Genomic DNA, 15306 nt, shown 5'->3' with positions numbered 1-15306 from the left:
TAGAGACCCTGGGCAGCAGAAATATGGAGCCTGAAGCAGATTCCAAAGCAGAATGGCGCATAATTGAGCACAGTGGGACTCTGTCCCCAGATATCTTTACTTCTGATAAATGTTACATACATTTGTTAATGCACTTGTTAACTATGCTAGTAGAGAGACTAACTTAAATATGTCTAGATTTTCACGTAGCATTGCTATTTTTTTTAGTGAGGAAGATTGTCCCTGAGCTAACATCTGTGCTGATCTTCCTCTGTTTTGTATGTAGGATGCCACCACAGCATGGCTTGACAAGTGGTGTGTAGGTCTGCCCCTGGGATCCAAACCTGTGACTCCTGGGCCGCCAAAGTGGATGGAGCGTGTTAACTTAACCACTCTGCCACAGGGCCAGCCGCAGCATTGCTATTTTAAGACATCTCTTTTTATACATCCTTTTGTTTTGTGTTCCTGTGAAGCTGTTTAAGGATAGGGTCTCTTGTTTCTATTGTATAGCTGTGGGATAGACGCATTGAGAAATTGTGTGATTTTTCTCCAGCCAAGAGTATTGTGATTGCCAACCCAGAGTTCATTGTGTATTGTTAGCAGCACCTTCCTGAGAAGACCGAATTTGCTAGAAATATAAGAATGGAGTTTCTTAGGCAACTAGAATGGAATGAATAACATGCATATAGATTATTTACTTGAGACTGGGCCTGTAATAGAAAATCAAAGATGATAAATGTTGTGACAGGCAGGGGAATTTTCCTTTTTTTCCTCCTCTTATTAGAGAAAGCGATATGTTAAAATTATGCTTAAATTGCTTGAAATGTAAAATTTCTGAAGATGTCAATTCCATAAAAGTTCTTGTAAAGGGACATAAAATCTAGTGGTAGAAATTTAATACAGGAACTGAATTCTGATTTCCAAGTGCTACAGTTATGAAATAGTCTGAGAAAAAGCACTATTCCGTAAACCCCTCTTTTGTTCTCCTAGCCCTGCTCTTGGCACACCTTTCCTGGAGGGAGCGCTGTGGGTGAGGCTGCGCTGGGCTGGCGTGAGGGGGAGTCTGTGGCCCACAGGTGTTTGGCCTGTTCTCAATGCAGCCTGTTTTACCATGTTGCAAAATGGAGCCATTGTCAGTGGAGAACAAGTTGGCTTTTAAACTATTGTTAGCAAAGAAGCAGAAACAGTCTTTTTTGAAATTACTTTCCCCTTGGTGGTGACAGTGACAGGAAGAATAAGAGCTTTCCCAGATGTTGTGTGTTTGTGGCCTTAGCTGGTGACACAGAGTTTCTTTTCCTGTGTCTCTGCATTGTATACACTTCTTGTTTTCTTAATTTCAGTGTTCTATTAATAGGACTTTAGCTTAGAAAATTGACCTTTTAAATGGAAAAAAGCAGTAGATTTTTAGCATAACCTTGATAAGAGCTAATATTGGTTATCTCATTTTAAGGTATAGATGCCTTTAATAAAGTTAATTTCAGTTAATGAAACTAATTACCTTTTGACTTATCGTAAAATCAAAGAAACTGTGTTTCTCTGGAAAACAAACTTGGCCTTAAGATTTAACATGATCATACTTAAGAAAATACCCAAGCTTATAAAGGAAAGTATGAAAGAGAAAGTTTACATTTATAGTTTTAGATACAAAACATAAAAGGATGAAATAATTGTAAAGAAACTAGATTTTGAATATTAGATTAAAAGTCTGAATAAAGCAACGTGAAAGTTCCGTAACACGTGGGGTGGAGACGTTGCCTAGCCCGCATGACTCGCACGGGGCGCTGATGCTGCTGCTGCTCCTGATACGGAAGGGCATGTGCTGGGTTGGGGCCTGTGCAGACCCTGCACTTACAGCTTGTTGTCCTTCAAGGGCTTACGGTGGTAAGCTGGAGAAGTGGCTCTTATGTTCGTAGATAACTAAGAATTCTGGATGGCAGAGGCTGACTGTGGGGCGAGCTGTTGAGGTTAAGTGCTGATGACGTGTACAGGAAGGAGCACCCTCTAAGGTCTCTGAAGAGAGGCACTAGGTCAGAGGTGGGTGTCAGCAGAAGAGCACTTAGGCAGGTGTACAGAAGAGAGAAGGGCGGCTTTCCAGCCTAGGAGAACATAGTGGAGGAACCTGAGGTGAAAGGAGTCTAGAGTAGTGCAGGCTGTGCTGCTGGATGCCTGCTTTCGTAAATAAAATGTCATTGGCGCGAAGCCACACCCATCATTTACGTCTGCTCTTCGCTGCTTCTCTTCTGCAGTGCAGAGTGAGCACTTGCTGTGGAGAACCTCTAGCCCACAAAGCCTAAAAAATTTCCTCTCTAGACCGTTTGGAAAAAGTTTGCTGGCCGCTTGGGGGTGGGTCATGAATAAGTACGTTAATTTGGTGGAAGTGGAAGGTATAGGTATATAGGTAGTAGAAATAAATAGCAACACATTATAGGTAGCCTACCTTGGATGTTAAACTTAGAACTTTGAAGCAAAAGCAATGTGAGTCATTAAAGGGACGTAAAGTTAATTCACAGTTGATTAGCCATCGTTTATATGCTCATAATGTGGTGAGAGTGATGGCTTTATAACTAGAAGATGGTGAAATGTGACCAGAGACATATATAAATTGCCTGGATAGATGGTGCTTTGGTGCACATTAGGAAAGTCTGCCTACAGGACTGGGCGTTTGAACATAGTTTTCTCTGTGTGAGAGGAAGGTCATCCCTGAGCTAACATCTCTGCCAGTCTTCCTTTATTTTGTATGCCGGATGCTGCCACAGCATGGCTTGACAAGTTGGGCTAGGTCTGCGCCGGGGATCCAAACCTGTGAACCCTGGGCCACCAAAGCGGAGTGCGCAAACTTAACCACTCTGCCACCAGGCTGGCCCCATTGAACATCGCTTTGAAAGACAGATAGGAGCTGCGTGGACAGGGACTTTTTAGCCAAGGGAAAACCCGTTCAAAATACGGAAGTGTAAAACAGTGTTTTTGGGAAGAGAAGACATTGTCGTGTTTGGCATATGCAGGGTATGTAATAATAAGAGTAGGAGGGGCTGAAGGGAGGCCTCAGCCCCACTGCTGATGGGTTGTGAGAAACTACTGGAGATCTGCCGGATGGGGTCATGATCTGATTCTGTGTTATTTTACCCCTTCATTTCATATATTTTTGTTTCAAAATTTTTACGAATTAAGTTAGATTTGTATTTTTAAAAGATAATCCTAATAAAGCAGTGTGCAGAATGGATTTGGTGATGGAGGAGATATGAGGTAGAGAGACGTGCTAGGAGGATATTGCAGTAGTCCAGGTGACGTGATGAGGACTGAAATTCAGGTGCTGGAAATAATGATGGAAATGAGAAAGGAGCTTCTAAATACAGTTAACTAGGAAGTTGACTGGCTTTGGATGTACGAGGGGTAAGGAAACAGCAGAGAGCAGGGAAGTTTTAGAATTTGTGCTTAGACAACTAGGTGACCTGTGGTCCTTTAAGTCAGTTTGGGGTTATGGAAAAAAGTGCATTTTGCTGGCAGGTGAGTTCATGCCCTTGCGCCAGTAAATGGGAACTGCCTGTGGGTGGTCAGCAGCATAGGTGTGGAAGTCAGTGGAGGAGCGTGCTTGAAAAGATACAATTTGGCAGATATTCGAAAGAAATAGCTGAAATTGTAGGAGGAAATGAGTTTACCCTTGGAGAGTTTCTAGAGCAGGAAGTGGAATTCCAGGTCAAGCAGGAGGCATGCTGCTGCTCCTTGACTCCTACTTCCAGAACACTTTCTACCCACAGCAGACATCTCTGAACGGTTATCACTCCTTCCCACCAAGCCTGTGGGATCCTCAAGATCCTTCTCAAGGCAATGCACAAGGAATTGGTAGGAGTTGCGGCAAAATGTGAATCACATATGGAACAGCAATTGCAAGGGTCGGAGGAGGAAAACTGTTTGGAGAGTCTAAGCATAGAAGCAGGAGTTCATGCGCATCCTGACCAGAAAAGATGGAGCATGGTGAGAGCTAAGGTGTGTTGGCAGGTGTGGGAGCAAGGGGTCATTGATGACTTTGGGGAGAACAGTTTGCGTTGAAAGGAGACAGAAGCCATGGTTTGAGGGTCCTTGGGGCAGTGGCTCTAGCTGAAAGACTGCTTTCCCCAGCAGCTCGCTGAGGAAAGGACGTAGTTAGGGTGGAAACCAGAGGAAAGAACAGGGGGAGTGTGTGTGGGAAACAGTTCATGTCTGAAATAACTTTTGTGTAGTTAACTTGCAGATACGTGTTGTTTACCGTTTTATTTGTAAACAATCTCCTTTTGAAGGAAAGCTGGAATGGAAGAACTGTCATCACCCCTTGGCACCAGTATTAACATTTGCCATATTTCTTTATTATTCTTTTTCTTTCTTACATACCATTATTTTTCTGAACCATTTTAGAGTAAGTCACAAACAGTAGGCACTTTTACTTCCAACTGTTTTATATTTTATGAGTTTATTTAGCAGTCTTTACTCTCATAAGAAAAGATCTTTGGGAAGCCATATTAAAAAATAACCAGGAAGTCCCCTCCACATCCTAAAATATTTTGTGGTTATTTGTCCCATGGGAGGCTTAAACACGGAAAATTTGGGACTTGGACTGTGCTATAGACTTCTAAAATACATTTGTTTTTTGGATATTGGTCTCTGTTGATTGGTAGCTGATCAGCAGAAAAGGTAGAGGGAAATGATGGCTCTTTGGACTTTTTTCAAATGATACAAAGTGTTCGATTCTACAGGATGACACTGTTATTTATTATTGTCTGAGAGGTGAAGGAACAGGTCAGTGAGGGGTGAAGGCTTCTCTTCAGAATCCTTACATGTCAACAAATACCGAACGTGTTATCCCTGATTTAGGCCCTGGACAAACATGCTCAGTGGAAATGTGGATTTTCCCCCCTAAATATAGAACGTTTTAGTTCATTTAAATAGTACTTAATTGTCCTAAATTAACTGACCTCCAGAACATGTGTGTGCAAGGTCTGTCCTTTCCCTGCTTTTAGTCAAACCATGGTTCTGTATATTTGCCTCATAGAGTGTACATTTTGAAAACGAAATTCGTGAGTGGGAATTACAATAAGCTATCATACCAAATTGTCTTTCATGAGTGGCTTCTCTTCTTTGCCGGGTCGCTGTTGGTGGAGAGTGGTGGTCCTTTTCTATCCAGCCTCCTTGGCACCAGCTTGCTGGACAGGAAAGAGACTGGCGGTGCTGGCTGGTCCTTGTGGCTCTGCCCTGCCCCGTGCGGCCTAGAAGGCTGATGGTGCTGGTCCTTGTGGCTCTGCCCTGCCCCCTGCGGCCTGGAAGGCTGATGGTGCTGGTCCTTGCGGCTCTGCCCTGCCCTGTGCGGCCTGGAAGGCTGATGGTGCTGGTCCTTGTGGCTCTGCCCTGCTCTGTGCGGCCTGGAAGGCTGATGGTGCTGGTCCTTGTGGCTCTGCCCTGCCCCGTGCTGCCTGGAAGCTGATGGTGCTGGTCCTTCTGGCTTGGCTCTGCCCTGCCCCGTGCAGCCTGGAAGGCTGATGGTGGTGGGAACCGGCTGGCGGCCCCTGGCTCTTACCCTAGGGCTGCTCACGGTTACCCGTGCGGCAGGTGAGAGATGAGGATTGCTGCAGTCTCTTCATTTCTTGACAGTTTCAAAATTACATCTTAAATGAGATAAATTCTAAGCTTAAAAATCAATGTCTGTTAATTTCTAAGACAGTTCTTACATAAATTTGATTATACAGGTTTTGAAAAACTGATACACCTAGGTTAAAGAAAGGTGCTTTAGTGTGGATTCTAGAAAAACTGTAGTTAAAAATAACATGTGGCTTTGTAATCAGGGCTTTAAAATGTAATGATGTTTCACAAAGACAGAAAGCTTTACTAGTGAAAACATGGTAAGACGGAGAGAGTTTGTTTATACTTAAAAGCAGGTGATGGGAACATCACTCTGGTCCTAAGGTGGTGATGACGGTGATGATGGTGATTTCTAACACTGCTGCATTTTTACCTACACGCTTCCATTTCTTTAGAAAAATATGGCAAGACTGAAAATAATATCAATAAAGTCTTAATTATAAGCTTTCAAGAGGTTTGAGGTGTTATTTAGTAGCAGTGTCATTTCATTAGCTTGAAAGATTTATAAATAATAACCCAAGTGTAGTGTTTCTGCCACAAAATGCCAGAAATAGTGAGCACGTCTGACACTTTGGGGAATTTTCGGGCTTCATGTGATTTTTGCTCTCTGGTTTGCTCCGTCTGTTTAACAGGGTTGGCTGTTTGTGCTTGCTCTGTAATTTGATTGAAAATGTGTCTGTAACCGCAATAGACTGATAAGGAAATCACAGGCAGCAGCCAGTGATGTGCCTTTAATCACAATGTGTGGGTTTATTCCTGTGTCTCCTCTGATAAAGCAGTGTGTGTGCTGCATTCTGCTGCCCTTGGTGTCCCGCAGGGAAGGCCGCTTGTGCCCCGCCTGTGCTGCCGTGCTCAGCTCCAGCAGCCAGTAACGGAGAGCACTTCTCCCGGGCGACCAGGGGCCTCGTGTTAACTGTGGCGTGGCTGTCCCGTACAGTGGCAGATCTGATGACAACTTTGCAGGGAAGTGGGTGGCTCAGTGTGACGGAATCCTGCCGTTCTTCACTCCACAAGTACTTACTAAGAAGCTGCTTGGCGTTAGACACTGCCCGGGCTCAGGGAGAACTGTGAAGAAAGCAGGCACGGTCCTGCCTTCATGGGGCTCGTGGATCAGAGGGGAGCAAGCAGATGGGGAGAGGAGACAGCGTGCCGCCAACACCGAAGCCAGAGAGGCAGGAAAGCACAAGTCGGGGGTGGGAAGCGAGAGAACCTGGACCTTGGGAGCCAGACCTGCTGGGTTGGAACGCGGCCTCCGTCACTTCCCAGCTGTTGGACTTTGGGCAAGCTCTTTAGCTTCTCCACATCTGTTTCCTTATTGGTAAAATGAGGATAATATTAAATGAGTTGTACTAAATAAGTTAATATGCATAACATTCTTAGAACAGTGCCTGACTCATAACCACTCTGTCTTAGGTGCTATTATGATAATACTTCTATAAAGTGATGTTATTAAGTTCTTCTTGTGTAAGGTGACATTTGAGCAGGGGCCTGAAGGTTGTGAGGGAGTGAGTTGTGCGGCTGTCTGGGGAAGAAGCTGCAGGCACAGTGGGTGTGTGCCTGGTGGGTTTAGGCGCAGCAGGCAGCCCGTGTGCAGAGCCGAGGGAACCAGGGGACCCTTGAGAGGTGAGGTTGGAGGGGCTCCGGGGGCGGAGCGTGTCCCAGCTCGTGGCTGTTGTGAGGACCTTCTCAGTGGTACTCTGAGATCGGTAGCATTGCAGGATTGGAGGAGACATGCTCCAAATTCAGTTTTGACAGGATTCCTCTGCCTGCTGTGGAGAGAGTGGACCACAAAGGAGTCAGTGGCGGAAGGAGGAGACCAGGGAGAGATGCTGGTGGTTGCAGTGTGGGTGGTAAGGAGTGGTTAGGTCCTGGGGATAGCTGGCAGGATGTGCTAAGGTACTGAATGTGTGGGTGTAAGAAGCAGCAGGGAGCCGAGCATGCTTCCAGTCCTGACTCTTGAGGAGCAGAGTTGCCATTTGTGAGCTGGGGAAGACTGGAAGGAGCAGGCTTTGAAGAGTTGGTTTGATTGATGTTTTAGATAGTCCAGGGGGTAGTTGAATGGGCAGTGTGGGCTGCAGGAGAGAGGTCAGTGCTGGGACAACACTTGGGAGTCCTTGCATGGTGAGGGTGTTGAGAGTCTTGTGGCTGAGATCACCAGGCAGCCTAGTGCAGGTGGAGGGGAGGTCTGTGGTGTGAGGACTAAGTCCTGAGTCCTGCAGCCCCGACACAAGGAAGAAGCGAGGGAGAATGAAAGGAGCTGCCAGTGTGGTAGTAGGAGCTCAGAGAGAGAGAGGGAGAGAGGTGCATGTGTGTGTCTGTGTATGTGTGTGCGTGCGCGTGCATGTCTCTCCATGGTGAGGGAAGTGTTTCAAGAAGGAGGGAGTGAACAACTGTCCTGTAGTAAGGTAAGGACTGAGATTTGGCCATTAGCAACATGGGGTCATCAGTGATCTTGATAAGAGCTGGTTCAGTGGAGTGGTGGAGGCAAAAGCCTGAGTGGACAGGCTTCCAGAGAGACCCAGGGTGAGGTATTGGAGCATTAAGGAGCCTTGCCGAGAGAGAAGCAGAGAAGTGGAGAGGAGGGTGGAGAGGGGAGCCTGGGCTGAGCGTTGTGGCTGTGTTATGTTTAAAATGGGAATGATCACTGTGTGTGTCTTTGCTGATGGGAAGGAGCCCACAGTGAGAGGAAAATGTCTGATGCAGGAGAGAGAGCGGGATTGCAGAGGGAGGCGGCTGGCCGTGGGAAGGAGCCTGGAGTGCACCTTAGTAGGAATTGGAGAGCAGATGTGTTCAGGGGACAGAGACGCATGTGGAGGCAGAGTGGAGGCCGGAGTGGGGGCAGTGCAGAGGCAGCAAGTTGAGAGAGACAGGGGTGGTGGAGGTTGGAGGAGAGGGTAGACATGGTCTATGCAAATAGACAAGAGCTGCTTAGCGGCACCAAGGGTCCCCCTGAGGGGTTGTCAAGAGCTCAAAGTGGGACCAGTCACGTGACTGTGTTTTCTCCTCCAGCTGGGTACAGCTGCTGGGGCAGATGTGGAGGAGCTGAAAAGTTGGCTTTAACCTGCTCTGGGGTTTACCAGAGAGTTCTACAGAGGGATGGAGGAGCATGGTGGCCAGGGAGCTGTTATAATGATGAGTCATCAGCTCTGAGTTGGATGAGGAGGGAAGTGAGAACATAGAAGGGGTGAGGTAGCAAAAAGGTAGCGGTGTATATGGTCTTGATGGGTTAAAGGATTGATGGGCTTGGGATCCCAGAGGGAGTGAGCTGGGAAGGTAGGAGATCATGGTTGGAAGGGGACTGCTTGGCTTTGAGATGAGGGAGTGTCATTATTGTTGACAAGGTCTGGGATGTGTGACCGTGGGGGCAGGTGACCAGAGTAGGGTGAGGACATGATCCTGGAGGACAGGAGGTCAAGGAAGTAGAAGGCAGAGCAGTGGGAGGATCGCTTACCTAATTGTTTAAATCACTGAGAATGATGACGAAGTAGCATGGGAGAGCCAGCGATGAGGGGCAGGTCTCGTGGGGAGGGGAGGAGTTGAGGTGAATGTGGCAGTGAGGTTTGAGAGAAGAACCCCAGCTGGTATAGGGCGTTGGTGTCTGATGTGGGCTTGGCAAGCCAAGGAGTCAAAAGAAAGATTTCTGGGACTCAAGGTCTGGTAGTAGTGCTCCTTTATTCAGAGAATAGCATGGGGCAGGACCCACAGGCAGTGAAGAGCTACAGGCATGGGGACAGGACTCATGGGCAGTGGAGGGCTGCAGCATGGGGACAGGACCCACGGGCAGTGAAGGGCTGCATGCATGGGGCAGGACCCACGGGCAGTGAAGGGCGCAGGCATGGGGACAGGACCCACGGGCAGTGAAGGGCTGCAGGCATGGGGCAGGACCCACGGGCAGTGAAGGGCTGCAGGCATGGGGACAGGACCCACGGGCAGTGAGAGCTGCATGCATGGGGCAGGACCCACGGGCAGTGAAGGGCTGCAGGCATGGGGACAGGACCCACGGGCAGTGAGAGCTGCATGCATGGGGGCAGGACCCATGGGCAGTGAAGGGCTGCATGCATGGGGGCAGGACCCATGGGCAGTGAAGGGCTGCATGCATGGGGACAGGACCCATGGGCAGTGAGAGCTGCATGCATGGGGGCAGGACCCATGGGCAGTGAAGGGCTGCATGCATGGGGACAGGACCCATGGGCAGTGAGAGCTGCATGCATGGGGACAGGACCCATGGGCAGTGAGATCTGCATGCATGGGGGCAGGACCCATGGGCAGTGAAGGGCTGCAGGCATGGGGCAGGACCCATGGGCAGTGACAGCTGCATGCATGGGGGCAGGACCCATGGGCAGTGAAGGGCGCAGGCATGGGGCAGGACCCATGGGCAGTGAAGGGCTGCAGGCATGGGGGCAGGACCCATGGGCAGTGAAGGGCGCAGGCATGGGGCAGGACCCATGGGCAGTGAAGGGCTGCATGCATGGGGACAGGACCCATGGGCAGTGAGAGCTGCATGCATGGGGGCAGGACCCATGGGCAGTGAAGGGCTGCATGCATGGGGACAGGACCCACGGGCAGTGAAGGGCTGCATGCATGGGGCAGGACCCACGGGCAGTGAAGGGCTGCATGCATGGGGCAGGACCCACGGGCAGTGAAGGGCTGCAGGCATGGGGACAGGACCCACGGGCAGTGAAGGGCTGCATGCATGGGGCAGGACCCATGGGCAGTGATGGGCTGCAGCATAAGGACAGGACCCACGGGCAGTGAGAGCTGCATGCATGGGGCAGGACCCATGGGCAGTGAAGGGCGCAGGCATGGGGCAGGACCCATGGGCAGTGAAGGGCGCAGGCATGGGGCAGGACCCATGGGCAGTGAAGGGCTGCATGCATGGGGACAGGACCCATGGGCAGTGAGAGCTGCATGCATGGGGGCAGGACCCATGGGCAGTGAAGGGCTGCATGCATGGGGACAGGACCCACGGGCAGTGAAGGGCTGCATGCATGGGGCAGGACCCACGGGCAGTGAAGGGCTGCATGCATGGGGCAGGACCCACGGGCAGTGATGGGCTGCAGGCATGGGGACAGGACCCACGGGCAGTGAAGGGCTGCATGCATGGGGCAGGACCCATGGGCAGTGATGGGCTGCAGCATAAGGACAGGACCCACGGGCAGTGAGAGCTGCATGCATGGGGCAGGACCCATGGGCAGTGAAGGGCGCAGGCATGGGGCAGGACCCATGGGCAGTGAAGGGCGCAGGCATGGGGCAGGACCCATGGGCAGTGAAGGGCTGCATGCATGGGGACAGGACCCATGGGCAGTGAGAGCTGCATGCATGGGGGCAGGACCCATGGGCAGTGAAGGGCTGCATGCATGGGGACAGGACCCATGGGCAGTGAAGGGCTGCAGGCATGGGGCAGGACCCACGGGCAGTGAAGGGCTGCATGCATGGGGCAGGACCCATGGGCAGTGAAGGGCTGCATGCATGGGGCAGGACCCATGGGCACTGAAGGGCTGCAGGCATGGGGACAGGACCCACAGGCAGTGAAGGGCTGCATGCATGGGGCAGGACCCATGGGCAGTGATGGGCTGCAGCATAAGGACAGGACCCACGGGCAGTGAGAGCTGCATGCATGGGGCAGGACCCATGGGCAGTGAAGGGCGCAGGCATGGGGCAGGACCCATGGGCAGTGAAGGGCTGCGTGCATGGGGCAGGACCCATGGGCAGTGATGGGCTGCAGCATAAGGACAGGACCCACGGGCAGTGAAGGGCTGCAGGCATGGGGCAGGACCCATGGGCAGTGAAGGGCGCAGGCATGGGGCAGGACCCATGGGCAGTGAAGGGCTGCATGCATGGGGCAGGACCCATGGGCAGTGATGGGCTGCAGCATAAGGACAGGACCCACGGGCAGTGAAGGGCTGCATGGGGACAGGACCCATGGGCAATGATGGGCTGCAATGTGTTTAGCATTAGGGCTAAATTTCTAAGGCGTGGGTACATGACTTATTTTTATTAGACAAAGGAAAGATGACGTAAAAAATCATTGAAATGGTCTCAATGCAGGTGGGGTCTGGTTATTGGGTGGTCGTATAACTTTAGATACAAATCGGGTCACATAGATTGGCATGTAGGCCAGGACACCTTGGACTTCTCTCCCTGGGGCAGCCTTGATCCACATCAGTGTCCTCAGTTAGAGCAGGGAGCAGCAGGAACCCTGAGTGTGGAGGGTATAGGGCATTCTGCTGAGGATGGCTTCCAGAAGGAAGGGTTTTGGGAGTTGGGAGATGACATTAGAAGTTGTGTGGGGCCTTCTGGGGCTGAGAAGACGGATGATAAGGAACAGCCTGGGAGTCCCAGGCTTCTTGAGTTGACTGAGATAAACAGGTGTCGATGAAAATAATCCATAACCAATCTATAAATGAAAATTTGGGTGAGTTTATTCTGAGCTAGAATGTGAGGACCATGGCCTGGGAAAGTCCTTCCACAAAGGAAGGGAGCACTCCAAAGAAGCAGGGGTACACAGGGTGGTTATATACCCTCAAAGAGGATGTTTCACATATGATTGAAATGTCCCTCCCACAATAGTCACAAGATTGCCCTGTCAGCACAGCATTTGATGGACACAGCACGTAGTGGGTCTCTTATCTCGAGGGTGCAGCAGGAAGCAAGTCTATTGTCTCGAGCTGGGTGGTCACAGGTGAGCAGCAATCAGTTCCTAGCCTAAGGAAAGATGTTTTAATCCTTAAGGAAATGCCAACGTTGGGAGGGGGAGGGAAGTTTCACCTTTATCTCAAGGGCCTTTGTTCTTGCCATAGGGAATGTCTAAAGCGGGTATACAATGCATGCTCAATGCCCCGCCACGGTCAGGCCCTTTTGGAAAAACAAAGTCAGGCCGAATTAGGTTGAACCAAATGGCTTCCTCATATACTCCAATATATCCTATTGCTTGCCATTTCTCTTTGTCGGAGATTATTCTGTGAAAGGTTGCTGCGTTGGGGCTGTTGGTGTGTTGGGAGGGGTATCTTGTCAGGATTACCTGGTTCCAGAGCTGCCTCTTTAAATTCTGAGTGTTGGAGATGGAGCATTCCGGGGAGGGGTGGTATTCCTGGGAGGTTTTTGTTTGTTTTCTGCATTTTGTAAGTCAGTATTTGTTAATAAGAGATATGTATTTAAATACAATAGGAGATTTTTTTACTTAATTTTGTCATTTTCTGTCTGTCCTCTGTTTTGGAGAATGACTCTATTCAATGCATGAAGTCAAATTTCTTGTCTAAAGCAGATTGTGTTGCTGGAGGGAGCCTGGTGTGATAGAGCAGTGGGCTGGAAGCCAGGGCTCTGTGTTCTAGTCCCGTGACCTGTGACCTCAGAGGTTACTTCCTTCAGGACTCTATTCCTTTGCTAAAAAAAAAGGCCGGGGGTGGGGGTGGGGGGAATCAGCTGTAAAATCCTTTGGTTTTAAAATTAAACCTCCATTTATTTATTAAAAATGCTTCTTGCACTTATGATCTCCAGTTTCTTTCTTTTTTTCAAGTTTACCTATTCATTGTGCATTCACACCAAATAAATTTTATACTTCATGCAGATTAGTATTTTTTTTTAAAAAAGTGGGATGCAGAATAAACATGCATTTCCCATCGTAGGGGTACTATTGACAAGGACTTGAAGACGACCCAGAATTAGCACGTGCGTTTATATAGATTGTGAAATCATCTTCTCCCCTGCTTCTCCTGCCCTGTACGAAAGTGAATGTGAAGTTGAGACAAGGAAAGAAGAAAAGTGGTTTGCTCTGTCACGGATTGGTGGCCCCGGTGTTGTTATCTTGCTTGGCAGGCTCAGAGCTGGATATTCTTAGTGTTTGTGTGTGTACTTGGGAAATTGTAAGTGTTACCAAGTGCCTCAGACTCAGAATTGAGTTGGTAATTTCCCATTTCTTCTTAAAATAGCTAGATGATTAAATTAGTGATTAACACAAGATGTTTTTGATGTCAGAGTACAGCCAGACTAAAGGCCATGGAAAACAGACTGCTTTCCCAGCAAGTTTTCTTTGATTTGGTTCCTCTTTCTTTGGCCCTTTCATGAGGGTCAATTCTATATGACACTCAACAGAGGTGGTTAGATTTAAGAAATGACATTTTATTGTGTGGGTTGAGAATGGACACAGACATACCTAGGAGCTTCCTGAGACTAGCCTCTCATAGTTACTGGATCAGCCCGAGGCTGGACCTGTTACCTGGGGACAAGCTTGGGCTCTTGTCTTTCCCCCCAAGAGCTGCGAGGTTGCTGCCTGCCTGTGTGGTTACGGACCCACTGCGGGAGTGGCCGGGGCAGGGGGAGGGGTCAGTGCACACCTTCTCCTTCCCATTCTCACCCCAAGCCAGCAGGCAGTGCCCTCTGGTACACCTGCGTCCACGCCGCGGTGGCTTGAATGGCAGTGACATCAGGCCTGGCAGTACCCTCTGCCAGTCTCTTTCACTCATAATTTTACTTCAACTTTGTATTACAGTGCAGTATTTAATAAGACACTGTTTTCTCTTTTTATTCTTTAGTAGTTCGAATAGTAATGTGTGCCAAGATCAGACTGAATTTCTCAGTGTTCCTACATGAATTAATGTACATGGGGAGCAATTGAAGGAATAAGTAGAACTTGTCCTCTTGAGTGTCAGAGAAAAGATGGTAAATGGTGGTTTTACTGTTGAAGATGCAGCTCTCGGCAGTGATGCTGAAGATAGCCTCCTGTGGCAGTTCGACTGCATTCCGCATTTGAGATTCAGAGCGACTGCAGCCATTTATGTGACTTCGTTTGTTCTGTGACCGAGACCATTTGCTCGTCTCTGCATATGCCTTTAGGTTAAATGCTGCGTAAATGAGAAATGAAATACAGACTTTTCCCCTCCTACTCAGACGTCAAAATAGCTTTTCAGTTCATATCAGATCAGTAGTAATTTGGGGGTCCGCCTTAAACCGAGCATAACCCTGCTTATCTTAGAATGAAGCAGTGTTCCTCTTCAGAAGTAAGGAAACCCACCTTTACTCGTTCAGTTTTTAGCGTTGGTCTTCCCATTTCCTGATATCAACTTCCCACTAACCTTCATCGTTTCTGGCTCGGTGACTGCTGGTTTCCAACATTTTAGAGTAAATGTCTGTGTGCTTTGAGGTTGGAAATTTATGGTGAGATTGAAAACTCTGTGGTATTGGTGTACTTAAGAAGGAAAGTTTGTAATATCGTTCATTACATTTTGAATGCCCATTAGAGAAAAATTGGAAAATATAGAAAAATAAAGAAGAAAAGAGAGAGAGAAAGCCCCATAAGAGCATAACTTGCCTCTTATATAAAAGAACTACTGCAAACATTTATGTATACTTTTTCTAGTACTTTTAAAAGCTGGATTTATTTAAAACAAAACCACCCCCCGCCACCACCAAAACAACAAAACCCAAATCTTTATAATTGTGGTGACACTGCATATAGTATTTTGTATCTTCCTTTTCACTTAGCATGATAAATAGAAGTATTTCCCCAATTACAAATGCGTTAAACTTTTAATTATTATTATTTTAGTAGCTACAAAGTTTTCCATATGGTAAATTTGCCACCTAGTTATTCAGTCCCCTATTGCTGGACATTTGGGTTATTTACTGCTTTATTTTTCCTCTTATGAATCATGCAGTGATGATGAGCCTCTTTGGGCTTAAGGTCTTGTCTGCACGTCAGATCATCTGAGAAAGGCAAAAGCC

At 48.5% G+C, this 15306-nt stretch overlaps 1 protein-coding gene across 21 annotated transcripts in view; it reads left to right on the top strand.

The window, feature by feature from the left end:
• Positions 1-15306, top strand: part of CCNY (cyclin Y) — a 306663-nt gene that overhangs the window by 208474 nt on the left and 82883 nt on the right. The window contains exons 1-2 of one of the 21 annotated variants that reach the window (XM_070255166.1): positions 7526-7991; positions 12157-12268. The exons of 17 other annotated variants lie outside the window; for them this stretch is intronic. The gene's annotated coding sequence lies outside the window, so the exon portion shown is untranslated. Of the gene's footprint in view, positions 1-3627; positions 3964-7090; positions 7210-7525; positions 7992-12156; positions 12269-15306 lie in introns of those variants that run through there. 3 more of the 21 variants (XM_070255164.1, XM_070255168.1, XM_070255165.1) reach the window with 3 other exon arrangements.

The sequence above is a fragment of the Equus caballus genome, chromosome 29 (genome assembly GCF_041296265.1).
Source record: "Equus caballus isolate H_3958 breed thoroughbred chromosome 29, TB-T2T, whole genome shotgun sequence".
NCBI classification, from domain to species: Eukaryota; Metazoa; Chordata; class Mammalia; order Perissodactyla; family Equidae; genus Equus; species Equus caballus.
The sequence above is the reverse complement of the archived record's forward strand: the minus strand, read 5'-3'. Positions and strand labels throughout refer to the sequence as shown.